Here is a 23,300-nt window from a genome sequence, read left to right as displayed (position 1 = left end):
CAGTCTGATGGCTGTGGGCAGGAATGACCTGTGGTAGCGCTCCTTCCTGCACTGGGGATGTAAAAGTCTTGTGCTGAAGGAGCTGCTCAGGGTCCTCACAGTGTGGTGCAGGGGGTGGGAGTAGTTGTCCATGATGGATGTCAGCTTGGCTAACATCCTGTCCGCCACCTCCTCGATGGAGTCCAGAAATCAGAAATCAGAAATCAGTGGGCAGCCCAGGAGAGAGCTGGCTCTCTTAACCAGTTTGTTCAGTCTCTTCCTGTCTGTGTCCGTGCTGCCCCCTCCCCAGCACACTATGGCATAAAACACTGCAGAGGCCACCATAGTGTCATAGAAAGTCCGGAGTAGAGCCCTGCACACACCAAAGGACCTCAGTCTCCTCAGCAGGTGTAGGCGATTCTGGCCCTTCCTGTACAGGGCGTTAGTATTGTCTGTCCAGTCCAGTTTATTGTTGAGGTGAACACCCAGGTACTTAAATGAGTCCACCATGTCAATGTCCGTGCCCTGGGTGTTCACCGGTGTGTGAGGGGAAGGTTTCCTTCAGAAATCAATAATCATCTCCTCGGTCTTGCTGGTGTTTAGGATCAGGTGGTTCTGCTGACACCAGTCCACGAAGTCCGTGATGACCCCCCTGTACTCCTGCTCATTCTCCTCCGACACACAGCCGACAATGGCACTGTCATCAGAGAATTTCTGCAGATGACAGAGGGTGGAGTGGTACATGAAGTCCGAGGTGTCATGTTGTCACTCTTGTGCACTTACCCCAGCATTAATCCTTTTCTCTCTCTCCCTCTGCTCCTAGACTGAGCGCACGGAGGCATTGTGATCGGCTCGGCAGCAAGGCTGATCATACTCACCTGCCTCTCATCACGCAATCAAGCCAGCTACTTAAGCCAGCTCCAAACTTGCTCCGGAGTATTGCGTTAGCTTCTCATGTGCCCCGCTCTCGAGCCGACCTCCAGCCTCATGTTATTTGTGATAGACATTTAGGTATATATATTTCCTTTGTACTTTGATAAATCTCCAGTTTGAGCTTTCTCCTGGACGCCTTCTGTTTTTTGCAAGTGTTTTGTCTTTTGTTCCTTTTTGACTCTTATTTGCTACTTTTTCCCGTTGAGGTGATTTTCAGTTGTTTTTCCTCTTGATGAGTTCTTTCCTGTAACGGTGATTTTTTGTTGGTTTTCCGCGTGTCCGCGTTTCCCTCTAAGGTGATTTTCTGTTATTACTTTGGTGAAAATAAACTTGTGTTTTTTTGGTACTCTGCATCTGGGTCCTGGCCTTTTCCTCACACGCACCGTGACACGAGGTGTAGAGGGCAAAAAGGAACGGTGACAGCACCGTTCAGCACCACACAGGAGGTCTTCCACAGGGCTGGGACTCTCTCCAGACTGAGGCTCAGGTTGAACACGTACAGAACCACCTGACTGAGCTGGTCTGCACACTCCCTGAGCACCCTGGAGCTGATGGCATCTGGGCCTGTGGCTTTCCTGGCCTTTGTCTTCCTGAGCTCCCTCCTCACCTGGTCCATAGTGATGGGGGGGGGGGGGTAGTCCAGAGCTGTAGGTGGTGGTGGTGGTGGTGGGACCTTGATGACAACGGGGGTTGGAGCAGAGTGGTCTGAGGGGAGCTGAGGTGTTGAGGACTGCAGCTAAGGGGAGACGACTGGCCTGGACAGGTGTGAAGAAGTGGGGCCCCAGAAAGAGGGGGCTGGAGTGGGGGCAGAGTCAAATCTATTAAAAAACAAGTTTAACTCATTTGCCCAGGCCTGATCTCCAGTGGTGGCTTGTCCATCCCCACTTTTGCCATAGCCTGGGATATGTTTCAGACATCCCCACACTTCTCGGACATTTTTCTTCTCCAGGCGCTGCTCCAGTTTCCCTCTGTAGTTTTTCTTACACCTCCTGATGTTATACTTCAGCTCCCACTGTACTCTCCGCAGCTCCTCCTTGTCCCCTGAGATGAAGGTCCTCTTCTTCTCATTTAGCAGAGCCTTCAGTTCAGGGGTCACCCAGAGCTTGTTGTTGGGAAAACACTGTACTCTCTTGGATGGCACAGTGTTTTTTACACAGAAGTTGATATAGTCCATGATGCAGTGAGTCAGACTGTCAGTGTCTTCCCCATGAGAGCTGCACAGTATGTCCCAGTCAGTGGTGTTAAAACAGTCCCTCAGTTGCTCACATGCCTCCTCAGTCCAGGTCTTCACAGCCTTCCTCTGTGGAGACTGTCTTTTCAGCACCGATGTGTATTCTGGCTGCAGATGGATGAGGTTGCGATCAGAGCAATCAAGAGGGGGGAGGTGGATGGAGGTGTATGCATCCCTGATATCCAGAGTTTTATTGTCCCTTGTGTGGCAGTTTACATACTGTGTGAAGTTGGGGAGAGTGGCAGAGAGAGAGGCATGATTGAAGTCCCCAGAGATGAGAAAGAGGGCCTGTGGGGGAAGCGTTGGCAATGTGCTGTTTATGCGCTCACAGGCAGCAGCAGCATCAGCCGACGGGGGGGTGTACACAGTCAGCACAATAGCATGTGAGAACTCCCAAGGAATTTAATACGGCCGAACGCTGACTGCAAGAAGCTCAATGTCCCTGCTACAGAGCTTCTCTTTAACAGTGATGTGGCCAGGGTTACACCATCTGTTGTTAAGAAACACACACAGTCCACCACCTTTCTTCTTACCGCTCTCTGCCACTTTCCAGTCCGCACGGACTAGGGTAAATCCATCTAAGGAGACAGCAGAGTCCAGTGTGTCCTGGTTCAGCCACGTCTCCGAAAAACACATAAGACTGCTCTCCCTGTACTCCTGCTGCAGCCTTATTAGTGCCGATAGTTTTTCCATCTTGTTGGAGAGAGAGCGGACATTTCCCATGATAACGGTCGGCAAACAAATATCTGTCTTCTCTCCCAGTGCTTGAGACCCCCTCTACAGCCTCTCCGTTTCCTCCTTATCTCCGCTGGAATCGCTGGTTTCCCAGTGTGGAGCAGTCCACTGTGTCTGGTCCCGTGTGTAGACAATAGAGCCATGGCTGAAAGGGTCTCCCAAGGCAGACAGACATAACAGAAAAAAGCGTGCCAAAGTTACAAACGTGGAATCCCTACTTGCGCACATCCATAGGGGTTTCAGAAAACGAGAGAACACAAGAAAAACACACAGAAATACAAAAAAAACACTAAAGTAAGAAAGACAGAAGACAGAGCTGCTGCAACTTGCTGCCACTCACGCGGCACCATCTTGGATTATGAATTAGGATTAGGTATAGGATAGCTCCCCACCATAGAACCTTAAGCAGGCTATATAAGTTAATTTTACCAGCCTTGTTTGGCTGCATGCTACCTCTGTTTCTATATTTGGCAATTACAGGTCTTCTGTTTAGACTTCATTTTTTATTTCCATTTTTTCATGTATACCTGAGCTTACTTTGTTGTCTGAAGTCTGACTGAATTTATTGAGCTGTGTTTCCTATAAGGCCAATAGACCTAAGCACTTTAATTTCATTTAAAGCACTTTGATTGTCATTTGTAATTTTGAAAAATGTGGCTGTCCCCACAGAAGCAATAGCCATAGGTCTAGCTATCAGCTACATTGTTCCCATTTCCATATTTGTAACACATTTTCTGTTTAGACTTTATTTCTTTGCTTTCCTTTTATTTGGAATAGGTTAGTTAATTCCATTTTACCAGCTTTGTTTGGCTGCATGCTACCTCTGTTTGTATATTTGTTTGAAGTCTGACTGAAAGATTGAACTGTGTTTCTTATGAGGGCCAGTAGGCCAAAGCACTTTAACTGAATTTGAAGCACTTCAGTTCCATTTTTTTGTCACCTTGAAATGAAGCTGGGTAACCCCATATAGCTATATAGCTTTCCTTGAGGCTAAGGATGAATCTTTTTCTTATTTTTGGTGAAGCATAAACTATGTGTCATTATGTTGTGAATTCTCTGTGAATAAAAGGGAATAAAGGGATAGAAATGTTTTGTATCTTGTCATGTCTTTCTTAGGTTACAATTTACAGTTGTAGGCTCTAGCTCCATTGATTTCAATATGAATACGCCTAAAGCTACAGTATTTCTATTATTATATGTATTGCGCCATGAGCCATAACTGTGGCCATTATATTGTGGTGTTGTCAGCCTTAACCCTAGCTCAGTCATTATGCCATAGCACATCACCTCCTGCTGGATGTGTAATGAGCTGCAATGAACGCAAGAAGATCTATTGAGAATGGCAAATCCATATTTTCTGTTATTTTGGTGAAAGTAATGCAAAAGTAGTGTAATGCCTTACAATTCAAAGACAGTAATATTATAATGTAACAAATTACTTTGAAATGACAGCAACAAATAATAAATAATGCATTACATTTTTGACCTTGCCCAACACTGATTGTATGTAACTCTTGCCAAGAAACTATATATACATATTGTCCAAAGGTATCAAACATTTTCTTTTAAATGTAAGAATGTCAGCTGACATTCAAAGGATATCACTGGATCCTGGCATATCATTTGACAAATTGATGAAGGTACTCATTGAATGATGTGTGTTTAAAATTACTTGTGGTGCATCAAAAAGTGGGGGCCGCAGATAAAACAATGATCCGATTTGACTTTGACAAAATTATGAGTCACATACAGCCCTAATTTTTTAAGTCTATCTGCTCATTTATACTTTCAGATGGAAACTCCATTCAAACCTGGTAGGGTCCTGTAACTCTGTCTTATCCTTGTGTTTCCTCTTTCCCTTTCCCCAATGTATATTTTGTCTGTTTGTTTTCCCCTGTCTGTGTAGCTGGGTGTGTTTCTACACCTGGCCAGCTCCGCCTTCCCCGGAGCGCACCTGATGCAAATGACGCTAATTAGGCACAGGTTAAAAGGGGAGAGCTCTCTCCGACCTGTTGCTGGATTGCTCCAGACTCCTTCCTCTCGAGTCCTGTCTCCTGGCATGATTGTGTGTTCAGTAGTGTGAGTACTTACTCTCTTTTCCCTCTGCTCGTGAGTGTGCTAATGTTCCTCTTATGTACCACCACTTAAGGTGTGTTTCTCTGTTATAGTTGCTTGCCTGCCGCATCCGCGTATGCCTTGCTTCAGACCCATCGCTACGGAGCTCCTTTAGTTTTCTCCACTCTGTTCGAGTCCGCTTTTTGTTCTCAGTTATTTCTCCACTCCTCTTGAGTGCACTTTGTTATCAATAAAGTGTTTTCTTTTTATTACCTTCTCTCTGGTCTGCATCTTTGGGTCCTATCTAAAACATTAGGTGAAAACCATAACAAAACCTTAAATTTGCCACGTTTCAGACATAATGGGATTGATGGAATTCATAGTAATTACACCTTTTCCCTTTTTTTTCCCAACTCTTCATGTAACGTCTATGTTTTCATGCAAATTTAAGCCATCTCCCAGTTTACACTGTTTCTTCATCCACAGCAGTGAAGTTTTCTTCACTTTTCAAAATCCAGCATTCACATCACAATTTCTTTAGAAATTGCCTTCTCTGGTTTGATTGATGTTGAAAAAATATTGGATTTTCTGTCATGATTCAGCTCTTGTGTCTCTGTTCTCCCAGAACTAACGTTTTTTTTCTTTCCTCCCTCTCTGTCAGCAGGCGGAGCTCGAGAGAGACGGCTCTGATCGCTCCAGGTGCAAGTTTATTAGATACACCTGCGCCTCATCAGCTCATCAACTGGCTTCTTAAGCCAGCTCCAGTTTGACTCCTGTGCCAGACTATTCTCTATGCTCTTGCCATACGAGTTCTGCGCCTGTTGCTATCTCTTGCCTCTCTCTCATGCCTCCAGTGTTTGTGGTTCTGCTATACAGCCGCTAGTGAGTTTGCTCCTAGACACTTTGAGTTTGATAGTCATTTTTTCTCTCTAGTGAGTTTGCTCCTAGGCACACTTAGTTACTATCTCCTGAGTGAGTTTTTTGCCCTAGTGGTGTTTTTGTGTTTTTTCCCTGAGTTGCTACTTTTCCCACTGTGGTGTTTTTGAGTTTTCTTTTCTTTGTCGGACTTTTTCCCCTGTCAAGGTGATTTTTGTGTTCAATAAAACTTCTTTTTTTTATGATTCAACCATCATCTACAAAATCAATGACTGCATGAGACTGATCTGGGAACTCTATTTGTTGATGTGCATTGTGTGTTCTGTATGTTGTGATCCACAGTTTTAGTGATTGCAGGGGCTGGTGGATGCACACTTATAGAGCTCACAAGTGGGGCTGTTTCAACAAATGTTTGAAACTGGATGAATACCACAAGTAGCTTAACCAATAAGAGTCCACTTACTCGACAAAATACCTGATTACACATAAATTGATGATGTATGATGAAGTCCATGTCTTTCATGACCCAGTTGAGCTCTGGGAGGAGAAACAGGCGCACCTATGCTGCCTGGACTCAACCAGACATAAGTGAATTCAATCTTCCCTGAATCAGTGCACTTATAACTGGGAGGAGAAATCATTGCTGTTTTTTCTCTGCCACCAGTTGTGTCCCTTAATGCTTGAGTTTTTGAGGTTTTTAAATGTGTTTAGTTTGTTTGTTTTTGATTGTTTGTGTATTGATTCTATTTTGATAATGCACAAAATGCATTTCAAGAATAAAACATGAGCTGCCAATTTTTTATTTTTTTCATTCTATCTTATTCTTTTTTGTTTATTTGTTTATTTGTTTATTTTTACTTTTTTCTCTTAAGGAAAGGAAGCTTTGACACATAGCTTGGAATAATTCAATGTTATAACTGACCAGTTGTACGTGTGTAGAGGTGTGTGTGATTATTTTATGGCAGCCTGGTGTTATTTATATAAGCGATAATGCCCAAAGAGGTGTCTATTATCAGGAATTAATGGATGATGTGGATGCCAGAACAATCCTGCATGAGCAGAGGATAGTTGCCTCAGCAGAGTCCATTTATGCCTGATTATGGACACCTTGAAAGACATTATCTTGTTTATGCCATGGTCACTTGCCAAAGAAAATCATTAATTTATATTTTCATGTGTTTTGCAATCAAATCTAAATTTTTTCCACAAGCCATCACTCAATTTCCATGGTGACACGTGATGGTTTGAGTGATACCCTAGAACAATCATTACCGTTCTATAAGGTCTTTATGCAATGGAAACGTTCTTCACTACTCCAGTAAACAGGACGATACAACTTCACAACAGGAGACATTTCTAGTCCGCTCAGCACCATAGGACCATGGGCCAGAAAGGTATCGTAGGCCTTCTGTCCAGTAAGGGGCCCAAACGTCTCAAGGTTGGACAACACCGAGACCTCTGATAGTCACACATTAACATAATATTTAGAGACCATTCTAGCAGATAGCAGATATGAAGTCTCTTCCTGTCTCAGCTTCGGTGGTCTTATAGATAAACTGTACACACATAGAGAGGGCCATTCAAGGAAGATTCCTCAAGTATTTACATTTTTAATAAGGAAGTAGGTCAAAGTGTCCTTAGTTGAGTGAAAGTCAGGGCATACGTAGGTATGGCAGGAGCTATTGTTTAGTTTTGACTATCCAATAGATTACTGCAAATGTAGAAGATAGGTATGGAATATCCATAATAGGGAATAATTCAAGGAGTAGAAGGAAGAAACACGTGATGTGGTTCGTTAACTTGTAGACATTGTATTGCTCATCAACTTCTCCTTGATGCATCAAGCCTGCAATAAATACTTCTGCTTAAGACATCTGAAGTCTCCTAGGGAATTCCTTCCTTCAGCTCACAAGAATTTCCAGCAAGGGGGACATTGATTTTTATAATAAACACCTGATAAATGTAGTTCATTTCATATAATAAATTTCAATCTTGCATGGAAATATTCAAACTTGCAGCACACTCACCTACTGAAGCATCAGAACTACAAAACTGGAAAAAAAAAGCATCAACTACATAAAAATACAGGTCAACAGGCATGGGTTGAGTACCATGTACTGTGTGGTGTTTTATTTGCCACTTTCACCCCTTTAAACGCAGGGCTCCCCTTGTCATGACACAGTGATAGTTTGAGAATCCCATAGAGAGTTTTCCTCAGAGGAAACATATCGTTTCAATATGAATACAAACATCCAAGCCCACAGGATGCATCTCTTTAGTTTAACTCACTTTTCTGGTCATGTTGAAGATTGACAGTTACCATGTTTTTCCATGCAAGATTTTATTTGTCATCACACTGATCCATGCAATAACCATCTCCAGACAAATGCATCCTTAAATAAAATTAAAGTAGACCTAAGATTTAAATTTGGTCCAGTTTGCTATTTTTTTTTCCCTTAAATTGTTTTTTAAAGTTAGAGCCATTAAGATAACAAACTATTGCAAGTGAAGAAACAGTCAGTGAGTCAGTGCACCCAACACCAAAATAGAGCCCCTAGACTCAGTTTCAATAAAATATGAAAACACTGGATTTATGGGATAAAATCTTCTTGGAAAGTGTGTGTGACATGTAGATATATGCTATTTTCTGTACCATTATTTTGCTTTGGCCAGTTATGCTGAGCAGCTCCTCTAAACCTTTAAAATGGCGTGAAGGCAGGCAGTCTTGGCAGGATACTTAGGCCAGAAAACCACATGTTTATTCTTCATAATTTGCATAGGTTACTTGACCCACAACAGAATTATGCAAGCACCTGAACAGAGACTGTTGAAATATTATTTTTGAAAGATCATTTAAAAAGGTGAAATGATATTTCACTCTGCAGCAGCAGGGGCTGCAGCCACAACACTCTTCCGCTTCCTGCTGTAATAAAAAGGACATGGTGGAATAAATGAAAAGCTCAGAGTACACAGGAGAAGAATTAAAGGGCATACTGGCATGTGGTGGAAACTGACATGGCAGAACATGTTTGGTCAGCTTCCCAAGGAGAACAGCTGCCGTTACACCTCAAAGAAGAAGAAGCATGAAACTTTGTTGGTGGGGAAGTGCAGACGTGGAAGTTTGGATATGGAGAGGCGGTTTGTTTGAAATCCAGCGATTCTAAATTTTCATTAAATCACTATTTGCGGTAAATTGCCATAATCTGATTTGTGACTGGGTCTGGATGTTAGAATGGATTCTGATGAGGATGGGGAGGAATGGAGTAGTATGGAATACAGTAATCCTGATCTTAGAGGGAGATTAAGTAGTAATGAGGATAATAAAAGAAAATTTAAAGAGGAACCGGGTGTAGCAAACAGAGAGGTGCGTAGGAAAGTAGAGGAAGGGGCAGATTTAAAGGTGGTCATAAAGTTCAAGGACGGTAAAGACATTGCTACAGTCGGTTTGGTGGCATTGACGACAGGATTAAAGAAAGCGTTTGGGGATGTAGAAATGGCTAGGGTACTGCGGGATGGGAGAATGTTGGTAAAATGCAAAAATGAAGAGCAAAGGGGTAAGGTTATGAAGGCTCAATCTGTGCAAGAAGGATATAAGCGAAGTGAGAATGTTTGGAGAGCAGGGAGCGAGAGGAGTCATTTCAGGCGTTCCAATTAAAGAAAATCTGGAGGACATGAAAAAGAATATGAAAGGAGGTACAGTGATGAACATAAAAAGATTGATGACAACACGAGAAGGGGAAAGGGTGGAGAGGACTTCAGTACCATTAGAGTTTAAAGAGAAGGTCCTACCAGAGAAAGTAAAGATAGGGTACTTGTGTTTCTATGTGCAAACATACATTCCATCCCATGTTACAAATGCCAAAGATATGGACACATAGCAGAAGTTTGTAGAGGAAGACAGAAGTGTGGGAAATGCGGAGGGGAGCATGAGTATGGAGAGTGTGAGGAGGAAGGTAGGAAATGTTGTAACTGTGGCGGAGATCATACAGTGGCGTACGGTGGCTGCCCAGTTAGAAAGCAGGCGGTAATTGTACAGCAAGTACGAGCAAACAGGAATTTATCCTATGCTAAGGCGGTCAAAGTAGTGAATGAAGAGAGTAAGTCTAGACCTAAAGGAGTGGGAGCACGAGTGTTAAATAAAAGCCAGAGTGATGCACCTAGGGAGAACATAGTCGGTGCAGAAAATTTAGTATTATTTATTGCTTATGTGGTAAATTGTGCAGACCAAGTAAAAACGAAAATGGAGAAAATAAAAATGATTGTGAAAGCAGCAGCAAAATTTCTGAATATGGGGGATCTGTCTTGGGAAAAAATTCAGACAGATCTTATGCAGGGAGAGTCAGCTGAGCCTGTATCACCATCACCATCACCTTCACCATCAAAAAATTATTCTTAACGACAGTGCAATGGAATGCTGGAAGCCTTATTGCTAATGGGCAAGAATTTAAAGGGTTTGTACAAGGCTTGGAAAGCAAGCCAGATGTAACTTGTTTTCAGGAATCTTGGCTAAAGCAGTCTTTAGAATTTGTTATTAAAGGGTATTCAAGCCTTAGAAGGGACAGGGGAGAGGGAAATGGTGGAGGATGTGTTACATTTATTAAAAGAGGTTTGCAGTATAGGGAATTAAAGAGAGGTAAAGAACTGGAATACATAGTTACAGAGGTGTGGACAAAAGAGGGAAGTGTGAGTGTCATCAATTTTTACAATCCTTGTAAACCATTGGTTCAGGGGCAATTAGATGAGATCTGGGAAAATTTAAGTGGGAATTTAATTTGGTGTGGGGATTTTAATGCGCACAGTTCTCTTTGGGGGGATAAGTATGATGTCAATGGTGGTGTGATCGAAGAGTTTTTGGATGAACATGAATTAGTGTGCTTGAATGATGGAACATAAACAAGAATAGATGTGACAAAAGGTAGTGAATCTGCAATAGATATTACCATTGCCACTAAAGAAGTAGCTGATAGGTGTAGTTGGGAAGTATTAGGTAGGTAGGTATAGGTAGTGATCACTATCCTGCAGTGACTCAAATAGAATTGGAACTGGTCAGAGAACATAATGTCAGGGATGGTAGGTGGAGTCTGGGGAGGGCTGATTGGGAGACATTTTCAGAGATAAGTGAGAGTGAGCTACAGAGAGTTAACAATAATCAAAGTATTGAGTTGTTGTGTAGAGATATAACTAATGGTGTAATTACTGCTGCAGATGATGCCATACCTAAGACCGAGCCAAAAGAAAGGAGTAGAGTTGTTCCTTGGTGGTCTAAGGAACGTAGGGAAGTTATTAGACTGGAATAAGGTGTTTAGAGTTTTAAAAAAGACACATAGTTTTGAAAATTTAATCAAATATAAGAGGTGTCAGGGGAAAGTAAGGTGTACTATAAAGAAGGCCAAGAGAGAACACTGGAAGAAGTTCTGTGACTCTATTGGGAGAACCACCCCAATACAGAGAGTATGGGGCATGGTCAAGAAAATGAGGGGGAATGGAAAGGAGTTGTTGTGGTCTCGAGTCTTTGCATGGTTTTGTCTCTTGCCCTGCCTGCATTTCACCCTCCTCTCTCTGTTCTCTCCCTTCTCCTCTCACTCTCCTCCTCTGCAGCGCTGGAGTGTGGAGGGAGGTGGGGCCGATCTCCGGGCCACTTGGGAAGACACACCTGAGCGGCATCAGGTGATCAGCCGCGGGCTACTTCAGCCAGCTCTTCCACCTGCTCAGTGCCGAAAGATTTCCTTGCCCTGCGCACACGTGTCTCGCCATGCTGTTCTGCCTTGCCTCTTTCCTCGCTTCCAGCTCCAGTGTTTCTCGAGTGCTTTAGTCTTTATTTTGGTGAACTGTTTTTTCCCTGTTCAGGTGATTTTTAGTTCCTCGTGATTTTCTAGTATTTCCCAGCATTGGTGATTTTGTGTTTTCCGTAGCTTTTTCCATTGGCGTAAGAAATTGTGTTTTCACTTAGTGTGAGCCTACCTTGTCTTTTTCCCACTTAGTGGAGATTTTCGTTGCTTTTTTGTTGTTACTTTGAGTGTGAAAATAAACTTTGCTACTCAGTCTCTGCATCCTGGGTCCTGGCCATGTTTTCGCCACACGCACCGTAACAGGAGTTTGACTATCCAGTAATGATAGAGGATCAAAAGATTATTACTAATGGCAGAGAGAAAGCTGAGGCAGTACCAAAGGTGTTAGTTAAAGTGCACAGTTCAAGACATTTAACGCAAGAGGAGTGTAATGGGAGGGAATCAACAATAGCAAAATATAGAGGTGAGTTATATGAGGATGATGGGCAATGTGGGATGTTAAATATAGAATTTTCTATACAGGAGTTCAACAGGACATTGAGGAAAGTTGCTGAGTCTACGCCAGGGAAAGATAGGATTTGTTATGCTATGATAAAGAATTTAACTGTCAAGGGGAAAGATGTAGTGTTATGTCTGTTTAATAAGGTTTGGATAGAAGGGGTTATTCCAAATGAATCGAAAGTATCGATAATCATCCCAAATTCGGAAACCAGGGAAAGATGGTAAGAATCCCAGTAACTACAGGCCAATTGCACTAACGTCACAAATGGGGAAGATTATGGAGAGGATGGTCAATGATAGGCTGGTTTTCTGGCTAGAGACAAAAGGTCTAATGCAGAGCTACCAGAGTGGTTTTAGGAAAAGTAGAGGAACCATGGACCCAGTAGTTGCGCTTGAAGATGAGATAAGGAAGGCACAGATAAATAGAGAAACAGTGCTATCGATCTTTTTTGATGTAGAGAAGGCCTATGATATGATGTGGAGGGAGGGCCTTCTCATCAAACTTCAAATGTTAGGTGTTAAAGGAAGGATGTGTCAATGGGTCAGGGATTTTCTATCAGATAGAAAGATCATAGTTAAGATCAATGGGTTTTATAGCAAAGAGTATTCAGTAGAGAATGGTACTCCTCAAGGCAGTATTATTAGTCCAGTATTATTTTTGTTAATGATTAATGATGTGTTTAAGAGTATAGAGGGGTCTATTAAGGTGGCTTTATTTGCAGATGATGGAGCCATGTGGAAGAGAGGAAGGAATGTCAACCATGTTGTAGGTAAGATGCAGCAAGCAGTAAATGCTGTCCAAAAATGGGCTCTTGAGTGGGGATTCAGAATATCCATAAACAAGACTAAAACTATGTTCTTTACAAGGAAAAATATTAATCAAGAGGTAGTTCTAAAAATTTCAGGTAAAGCTCTAGAAAGAGTTAACAATTTCAAATACCTAGGTTTATGGTTTGATAAGAGGTTAACATGGTCTGTGCATATCCAGAAAATGATAGCCAAATGTAAAAAAGTGTTGAATGTTATGCATTGCTTGCGAGGAGTGGAATGGGGAGCAAGTTGGCCAGCCATAAGAACTATATGCATAGGACTTATAAGATCAGTGTTTGACTATGGGTGTGTAGTGTATAGATCTGCAGTCAATACGCTTTTAAAGAAATTTGATGTCATTAAGAATCAAGCATTGAGATTGTGTTGTGGAGCTAGGAGGACAACCCCTGTAAATGCATTACAGGTTGAGATGGGGGAGATGCCTCTTTGTATGAGAAGGGATCAGTTATCATTAGTGTACTGGGGGGCATAAGGAAGATTATATATGCCATTCTGTCCTTCTTAAATGTCAGGAGAGAAAAAAAAAAAAAAAAAAGACCAGAAGCTTTGGATGGATCATAGCTCAAAAAGTTGAAGAAATGCATCTGCATAACATTGAAGTGAGTCCTGCAGTCAACTTCCCAGCAGTCCTATTGTGGATAATGGAAAACCCTGTAGTTGATTTAGACCTTAAAGAACTTAAAAACACTGGGGAAATTAATAGCTCTGTTGTAGAGCTGTATATCAAAGATAATTATGGTGGTACGGTAATAGTGTATACAGATGCATCAAAAGCAGAAAATTGCACAGTGGGTGCAGCATTTGTTATACCCAGGTACAAGATAAGCAGAAGGGAAAGGCTAAATGACAATCTAGCTGTATATACAGGAGAGTTAGTAGCAATTCTCACTGCACTTTCATGGGTAGAGGATAATTGGCCAAAGAGGGTAGTAGTTGCATCAGATTCCTCCTCTGCACTGCTAAGTATCCAGAATGGGTCTTCAAAGTCCAGGAAAGACATTATAGTGGATATTTTGCAGTTGGTGCATATGTTATGCCCCATTGCCGGGGAAAATGATAAAATAGGACAAGTGGAAAACTACGCGGGCAAGACACGGTTTTATTCCCTCCATGTGCTATCCATGTTAGCCACTTCTTTTCGCAACACGGAAACAGGTAACAACAATCAGCAGCACATTCGCCACAGACTTAACAAAGAAAATACAAGTGTAATCGAGGTGCCACAAATAACTTACGCAAATGCATTCTCATAAAAGTAAAAGGTTGCAAACAAAAAGTAATATAAAATAAAACATTTTATCTATAACTGTGGTTACAGTCTCTGTTGTTTCTGAACCTGCAAGGCAAAAGCAGATGAACACAGAACAGATGATCAATCAGCATTTTAGCATTTTTTTTAACACAGAACACATGTAAACAATGAATTATTATTCCTTTTTTTAATCACTTTTCCTATGAGTTATCATCTCAACATGTGAAAAATTCTGAATTATCTTTTTAATCAAGCCTTGACATGAATTATTACTCTTTTAACCATAATGCTCAACTTTATAACCATGACACACTCCCCTCCAACACAGATGTCGTCCTTGACATCTCAACCAACAGGTGAGTAATGTTTAAAGCATTTACCTATGTCATTATGTCATCAGGTTAATCATTCACAAGCATGTATACAATCACTCAGCTTATTCAAAGTCCAGGAAAATGTTACACATGTGTATCAGCATTTTACATGTCCCTCAGTCAATTCATGAATGTAGAAAGTATGTATGTGCGTGTCAACACCCAGTTCATGAAACAGTCCATCCATGAGTGCATGTGTGCATTTGTAAGTGCATCAACACCCAGTTCATGAAACAGTCCATCCATGAGTGCATGTGTGCATTTGTAAGTGCATCAACACTCAGTGTCCAACAGTCCATCAATGAGTGTATAATGTGTGTATAAGTTTATCAACACTCAGTTTGTGAAAGAGTCCATCAATGAGTGTATGATATGTGTATACTGTGCGTGTCAAAGTGTGTGTTCTTCATTCAGTAGCCCGGTGCAACAACAGGTTAATATTTCCAGTGCTGTACTGGAGCTGTCCATGTACTTACTACTTGCATGGCTCCATATGATGCTGGAGGATAGTAGTGCATCATGTCATTTGGGAATCCAATGCCACAGCAACTGGGATGGCCGAGCTGATCATATGTGAAGACTCTCGGGGGCCGTCTCTCTCTTACTGGCCGCTGGTGCTGTAGTTCATTCCTAATGTGGTCCTCACTTTGAACAGGTGATTGTGCTGCTGGTATTCTTTCCTCCAGTGAAATCTCCTCTTGAACTGACATGCCCTCTTCTGACAGTGGATCTCTTGTGTCCTGCTCCAGCTGGTGCATGTCCTGATGCTCAGGCTCAACATCCTGCACGGGCTGTGTGACACCTTCATCAGCATCCTCTCTGTCTGTGTGGACTTGGGGCTGTAGCACAGGCTGATGTCTGAGTAGATAGTACCCATAGTCATCATCATCATCACTATCATCGTTTGTCTCTTGATCTGTTTGATTTATGTCTCGACGAGTCTGAGCTGTGATTTGTCTTTTCTCTTTAGCTGGCATCAGCTGAATTTCTAGGGGTAAATGGTCACATGGCAATAGGAGATTACGGTGAAGGATCCTACGTCCTCTCTCTTTGCCTTGCTCAGGTATCACTTCATATATGGGCATGTCTTTTCCCACCTGACGAATTACTTTGTGGATGCAATCTTCCCAGTGATTCCTGAGCTTTCCTGTTCCCCCTCTAGGTGTCATATTCCTAATGAGAACACGGTCGTCCTCATGCAATACAGAACTCCTGACTTTGGTATCATGATTCCTCTTGCTCCTCTCGGCACATTTTTTTGCGTTTGCTGTTGTGATCTCGTAAGCCTCTTGCATTTGTTGTTTCCACTTTTTCATGTACTCCTGATGATCAGCAGTTCCAGTCTCAGAGGTCAAACCAAATAACAAGTCAACGGGTAGTCTTGGTGATCTGCCAAAAAGGAGGTAAAAAGGTGAAAAACCTGTGACTTCACTTTTGGTGCTGTTATATGCATAGATGAGCTTGGGCAATGACTCTTCAATCTGACTTTTGTTTCTCAGTGAGCGTTCTCAGCATTTGTAGCAGTGTTCTGTTTAGCCGTTCCACTTGCCCATTGCCTTGTGGGTGATATGGCGTGGTTCGAGAGCCCATCACTCCACAATTTTTCTTCAGCTGTGCGAATAACTGGTTCTCGAATTCACCTCCCTGGTCGTGGTGAATTCTCAGAGGGAATCCAAACTTCAGTGCGTAATCATTAAATATTTTATGAGCAACAGTCTTAGCAGATTTTGATGTTGTGGGGTAGGCTTGTGCAAAGCGTGTATAATGATCTACTATTAACAATATGTATTCATATCCACCTCGGCACTTATCCAGATGCAAAAAGTCAATGGATACAAGCTCGAATGGCTGAGTGGTAACAATCGGCATGAGTGGAGCTCTGGCTTCTATACAGGGCTTTTTCTGTTTCAGACATGTACAGCTTCGTGTGACATAGTGCTCTATCTCTCGCTGCATGTGTGGCCAGAAGAAGCGATCCTGAATGAGCGATGTTGTGTGTTCCACACCTTGATGTCCCATCTCATTGTGGAGCTGTTTCAACACTGTTGTTTTGTACCGTTCAGGCAGAACAAGTTGAGTCCTGGTTGCAGTCTTTCTCTGAAGTATCCCGTCCTCATCAAAGATAAGTTTCTCCCAGTCTTGTAGCAAACATTTAGTCTGTACACTGAATGACTTTAACTGCTGTCTTGTCGGCTTTTCTTTTGATTGTTTACAGGCAATGACTGGACCAATGGTTGCATCATCTCTCTGAGCTCAACAGATATCTGCTCTTGAGAATGGTGTAGGTGTATCTTCACCGATTTCTGCACACTCAAAAGACATCATAGACCACACTGTGTGTGAGACATCACTTTCAGCAGCTTGTACTGTGGCTTGCACTTGTACTGTGGCTTGTGGGATGACATTTCCTCTGTGCATTCCTGCATCAAGAAAGACTCATATGTGAGAATGCTGTTCATAGACTTCAGTTCAGCATTCAACACCATAATACCTCAACAGCTCATCTGCAAACTGGACACACTAGGCCTCAGCACCTCCCTCTGCAACTGGCTGCTGGACTTCCTCAGCCAGAGGCCTCAAGTGGTGCGTGTTGGCAACAACGTCTCCAACAGTATAACCCTGAGCACAGGGGCCCCACAAGGCTGGGTGCTCAGTCCGCTGTTGTTCACCCTGCTGACCCACGACTGCACACCAACCTACAGCTCCAACCACCTCGTGAAGTTTGCGGACAACACCACCTTGGTGGGGCTCATCACCAAGGGCGACGAGACCCACTACAGGAAAGAGGTCGAGCTCCTGACCAAGTGGTGTAAAGACAACAATCTCCTGCTGAATGTCAGCAAGACCAAAGAGATTGTTGTCAACTTCCAGAGAGGCCTCACACCACTTACCATCGAGGGCGCTGCAGTGGAGAGGGTGAGCAGCACCAAGTTCCTGGGGGTGCACATCAGTGAGGACCTCTCCTGGACCACCAACACTGCATCACTGGCCAAGAAAGCACAGCAACGCCTCTACTTCCTGCGAAAACTCAAGCGGGTGAGCGCTCCACCACCCATCATGACCATATTCTACAGAGGAACCATCGAGAGCATCCTTTCGAGCTGCATCACTGTGTGGGGTGGGAGCTGCACTGATTACAACAGGAAAGCTCTCCAACGCATCGTGAGAGCAGCAGAAAGGATAATTGGTGTGTCACTCCCCCCGCTGCAAGACATATACACCACCTGCCTCACCCGCAAAGCCATCACAATCATCAGCGATGCAAGCCACCCTGCACACAACATGTTCAGCCTCCTGCCCTCTGGCAAGGGGTACAGAAGCCTCCGTTCCCGCACCAACAGACTCTCAAACAGCTTCATCCACCAGGCAGTGAGACCGCTGAACTCTCTCCCCTCCCCACCCACAGCCAGCAGGATCACCAGACTGACAGGAGTCTAGGGGATCACACTGGACACCCCCCCGAAATGGATAAAATGTGTAAAGATTTTGCACCCCTTTACACAGGCAACCTGCACACACCAGCCCCCCCAACCTGACTGAATGTGTAAAGACTTTGCACCTCTTGCACACGCAAATTGCACACATTTGCTGCTATTCCCTACCATTGCAACACTATTATACTACTGCTGCTACTTTTGCTATGATCATCTTTGCACTAAAACCAAACCTCCACTTATTACCACTGTTGACTACAACCTGAGAAGCTACCTCACAGTACAATACTTCTCATGCACAATGTGGAACACCTACTGTACTCAGAGTCTTGTCTTGTCCTGTTACGTCCTCATGTCGTTAGCACTAGCTATGGGATAAGCCCTAAGCTATACAACTTATTTATTTAATATTACCCTAGGGTTTAGATTTTTTTTGTCCTGTTTGTCTTGTTGTCCTGTCGTGCTTTTGCACTTACTGTTGTCTTGTCTATGCCGGGACAGTGCGAAACACAATTTCAATTCCTTTGTATGTTAAGTACATGTGAAGAAATTGACAAATAAAAGTGACTTTGATCATCGTCTCTATGTCACAGGGCATTCTTGAAAGACCATCAGCATCACAGTTTTCCTTGCCTGGACGATACTTAATAATTAGGTCAAAGTCAGCTAATTCTGCAACCCACCTATGCCCTGTTGCATTTAGTTTGGCCATTGACAACACATAGGTAAGTGGGTTGTTGTCTGTATATACAGTACAGGAGGAGCAATTAAGTAGTCTCTGAATTGCTCGGTAACACCCATGTCAAAGGTAAAATTCAAGTTTCCCTGAATGAAGATGATAGTTCTTTTCTGCTTTGGTCAGAGTGCCTGATGCATAGGCTATTACACGTAGCTTACCCTTCTGTTCTTGATATAACACAGCACCTAAACCTTGGTGTGAAGCATCTGTGTGCAAGATGAATGATTTGTTGAAGTCTGGGAATCCAAGAATTGGTGGCTCAACCAAACAATCAATCAGTCTCTCAAGTATCAGTTGATGTTCATCAGTCCATGTGATCGGCTCGTGTGAAGGTACCCCTTTAAACTTTCCTTTCACTTTTCTTGTCCATGTGTTACTGTTCTTGTGTTTGGGGTCTGATTCTGTCAGAGCGTAAAGTGGGCCAGCGATGCAGGAAAAGTCTCTGATGTACTGCCGGTAGTAGCTCAGGAGTCCCATGACTGCTCTCAGTTCTCCCACAGTCTGCGGCCTCTTTTCCTTTAAAGCTCTCACTGCTACAGTATCAGCAGGGTCCATTTTACTGCCCTCTGCCGACACAATGCGCCCCAAATAGCGGACCTCACGTCTAAACACGTCACACTTTCTTGGTTTTAACTTTATACCATGCTGACGTAGCCGCTGTAGCACTATCCTCACATGTTTGACGTGATCCTCAAAGGTTCTGCTGAAAACCAGGGTGTCATCTAAATAAGGGATACAGATGTCATCTTTCAGCCCTTCCAAACAATTCTCCATGCAGCGCTGGAAGGCAGCTGGAGCGTTCATAAGACCAAAGGGAATCCTGATCCACTCATAGAGACCCCATGGTGTCACAAAACCAGTCAGAGGTCTGCTCTCCCTTGCCATAAATCCCTGATGGTACGCCTTCCCTTGGTCTAGGAGTGAGAACCATGAGTTGCCTCCTAGACCATCCATTATATCTTGCACCCTGGGTATAGGCTGATGGTCAGGGAGCGTCTTCCTGTTCACCTCACGGTAGTCAACGCACAGTCGTAGACTGCCGTCTTTCCTTCGGACACACACAACGCAGAAGGGGAGTTAGATTTCTCTATCCAACCCTGGGCAATGAGGTCACTCAGGTAGTCCTTCATTTCCTGATACAGTGGTTTAGGCACAGAGAGATATGTTTTTGCTACAAGCTCAGTGTCTTTCAGGGATATGTTAAGGTGCAATTTTTCTCTGCAGCCAATATCATCATCTGTTCTTGAAAAGGAGGCAGACTCCTCTCTCAACATTTGGCGAACTATTTCCTGCTCTGGCTCGCTGAGATGACTCAGATTTACAGGTGGGTCGCAAGCATTACCATCACCTTGATCCTCTTTAGCAGTGATGTGATTTGTTGTGACTGACGGTGGTGGGCGAGATCTCTCCAGCATGGAGGCGGGGTAGACTGCCTGGACATGCTGGACAGTCCCAATAACAGTTCTCCCTGCTAACACTATGTTGTGATCAGCTGGGTTCTGCACACTTACAGTAATAGAGGGTTTTTTGTGTCTCTGGTTGCCTCTACTTGCATGTCACACAGTTCAAGTCCTTCCGTCCAGCGAGGATTCACATCAGGCTCGAAGATTAATAGCATATCCTCATGTGGGGAGTCCATGTGGACATGACACTCAACTTGGACTGACATATGTTTAGGTATGTTGATTCTCTCCCTTTTTGTCTTGACTACATACTCATTTGCTTGGTTAACACTGACCTGCTCAACAACAGCAGTTACTTGTCTTACAAAAGTGTCTGTGTAGCCTGGGAATGATGCCCTCACTGTTTGGCTCAAATGTTCCCTGTGAAGAGTGTCTGACCTTTTCAATTCACTGTCAATAATTATCTTGATTACATTAGAACCAATGATTGGTTGAGCAAGTTTGCCCCCCTTCATTACAAGTGTGGGAACAATTACTTCTGTCTTGGATGCAGCCCCAGAAGCTAATCTGAAAGCTATCTTGACCCAACCTGTGTATGGCATGCTCTCCCCATTTGCTGCCTTTATGTCTAGGCCCGGTGTCACGTCCAAAATTTCAGAAATGTCTCTCAGTCTTGTGTCTGGTAAGTGCACTTCTTTCCATGACTCATCAATTATTGCCACTTGAGAGCCTGAGTCCCACAAAGCTTGAACCCTTTGACCTTGGATGAAGCAGTTGACCATGTGTTTCTCTCCTATCAATGGGGTTCTCTTAGCCTGGTTTTCTCCTTTTGAGGTAGTGTTAGCAGTCATACATGAGAGAGGTTTACAATGTTTTTTGTGTTCAGCCCAATTATCAACTTGACATGGCCCAGAACAATAAAGCACTTTTTTACAGGATGCACACTGTTTCAACATTACCTCTTCTCCCCTTTGTCCACAGTGTGCACATTGCTGGGACTTTACTGGGACTTTACCCTGTCCCGTGCGAGTGACCTTCCCCCATTTAAAGGCTCACCTCCAAATTGTCTCTGTCCCCTTGCTCGACATCCAGCAAGGAAGTGCTCACTGCCGCCACACCTATAGCAGTGTGTACAATAGTCTTCAGCACCACCATCTCCTCATTCGTCCACGATTTAGTAGAGGGAAGCTGCGTTGTGGGGCAAATCTTTGCTGGTACTGGGCAGTTCCACCTCGGTGTCTAGGGCCTGCATTGAACCAGTAGCTCTGTGACAAATCCTGCACCTGTTCACCTGAGAATTGCTGTTCTGATGTGCCATCCGCACCCCCTGCTGGTGGTTGTGGTCTGGGCGCATGCTAGGGCTTTAGCATGGACCCCCTGATTTGAGACACTTCAACTTTCAGGTCTTTCAGCAGAGCTATCGCAGATTTAATCTCCTCAAGCTGGGAGAGAACTACAGGGGGAACTTTAGGATTTCGGTGAGTGGATGGTTTTTCATTCTTTTCAGCAGAAACATCACTTGACTGTGCTGAGTGAACGGTAACAGATTTCTGTTGCCCTGCCATTTTCTTTTTCATCTGTCTCTCTGTCTCATAGGCACATGCACTGTTCATTCTCTCAAGCAACAGTTTGTCAGAGATGTCAGCTTGCTCTATATATGGCTGAAGATCACGCTTGATGTTGTCGTTCTGCAGTCCAGTTAACACAGAGTGAAGAAACATTCTTTGCACTAGCCCAGGATCATACTGAAGACCCGACTCAGATTCCTGTGAAGCAAACAAAATCTTCTGTCTCAGGTCAAGAGTGCGGATGAGGAAGTTCTGGGGGGTTTCTTTAAATCCCTGCACCTCAGAGGTCAACTGTGTGTAGAGATCGGTTGCACTTTTCTCTTGATAATGGGAACGAAGGATTCGTCTCAATGTTGGTAAGGTCAGGTTCACTTTGCCCTCCATATAGCTGCGAAGTTGCATACCAGGCACTATGGCTCTGATCACTGCATGCACAATCTCTAGTTCTGGAAACCCCTTGCTTAAACCATGTTCAATTTGTCTCGCTAAGCTTGAAAAAGTCAGTTTGTCCTTTTGACCAGGTTCACCAATTTGTCCAGCAATTTTAAAGTCTTTGTGCCAGTGATGAGATGGAGGGTTGTGGGCTGTATTCTGTGTTACCTGTTTGTTTATTTTGTTTATTTAAAAGGATCCCCATTAGCTAACACCAAGACGACAGCTAGTCTTCCTGGGGTCCAGACAAAACATACAAATTTCAAAACACAGACATACAAAAGACAATAAAAACAAACTCAATTACCATCGATCTCAATCAAAAAAAAAACAACAACTCTGACAGTACTTATTAAAATAAAAACATTAAAATAAGAAAAAACAGCATCCCTTCATGTATTATGGTGTTGAGAATAAATACATTCTTAGTTTCTTTTTAAAACCAATTTTTCCCTTAATTTCACGAACCACAACTGGAAGATTGTTCCAAAACACAGTTGATCTATAGAATACAGTCCTCTTCATAGAGTCAGACTTTGGTAGGGGTAAAGTAATCTGTCCACTATTCGCCCCTCTAGTGAAATATGAATGCATATTTGAGCAGTAAATTATATTATCATAAAGAAATTTAGGAGTCTGAGTGTTAATAATTCTATGAAAATATGTTAATATATTAGCAGATAGTCTATTCTTGACCATCAGCCAAGCAAGACGTTCATGCATTTCTGCAACACTAGTTCTTGAAGAACAACCAAGAACCAGTCTTGCAGCCTTGTTTTGAGCCACCTGTAATTTACTTATAAGACAGTTCAATGCAGCAGACCATACAACTGAACAATAATCTAAATGACATAAAACCAATGTACAAACAACACGACTTAACGACTGTGAATTGAGAAACGGTGCACATTTACGCGTTATGGCAACAGCTCTACCCATTTTGGTCACAACCTTGTTGATGTGATCCGACCATGACAATGTGCAATCAAGCCAAAGTCCCAGAAGCTTCACTGTTTTTACTTGCTGTATAGTTTGACCATTTACTTGTATATTGATTTTAGGATTATCTGATAATCTATGCTTAGAACCAAATATTATGCTCATTGTTTTTGATATATTTAGAATAAGTTTATTTGTTTTGATCCAGTTATATAATTTGCTGATCTCA

Source organism: Chaetodon auriga, chromosome 17 (genome assembly GCF_051107435.1).
Source record: "Chaetodon auriga isolate fChaAug3 chromosome 17, fChaAug3.hap1, whole genome shotgun sequence".
Lineage (NCBI taxonomy): Eukaryota > Metazoa > Chordata > Actinopteri > Chaetodontiformes > Chaetodontidae > Chaetodon > Chaetodon auriga.
This window is presented reverse-complemented; position numbering follows the sequence as displayed.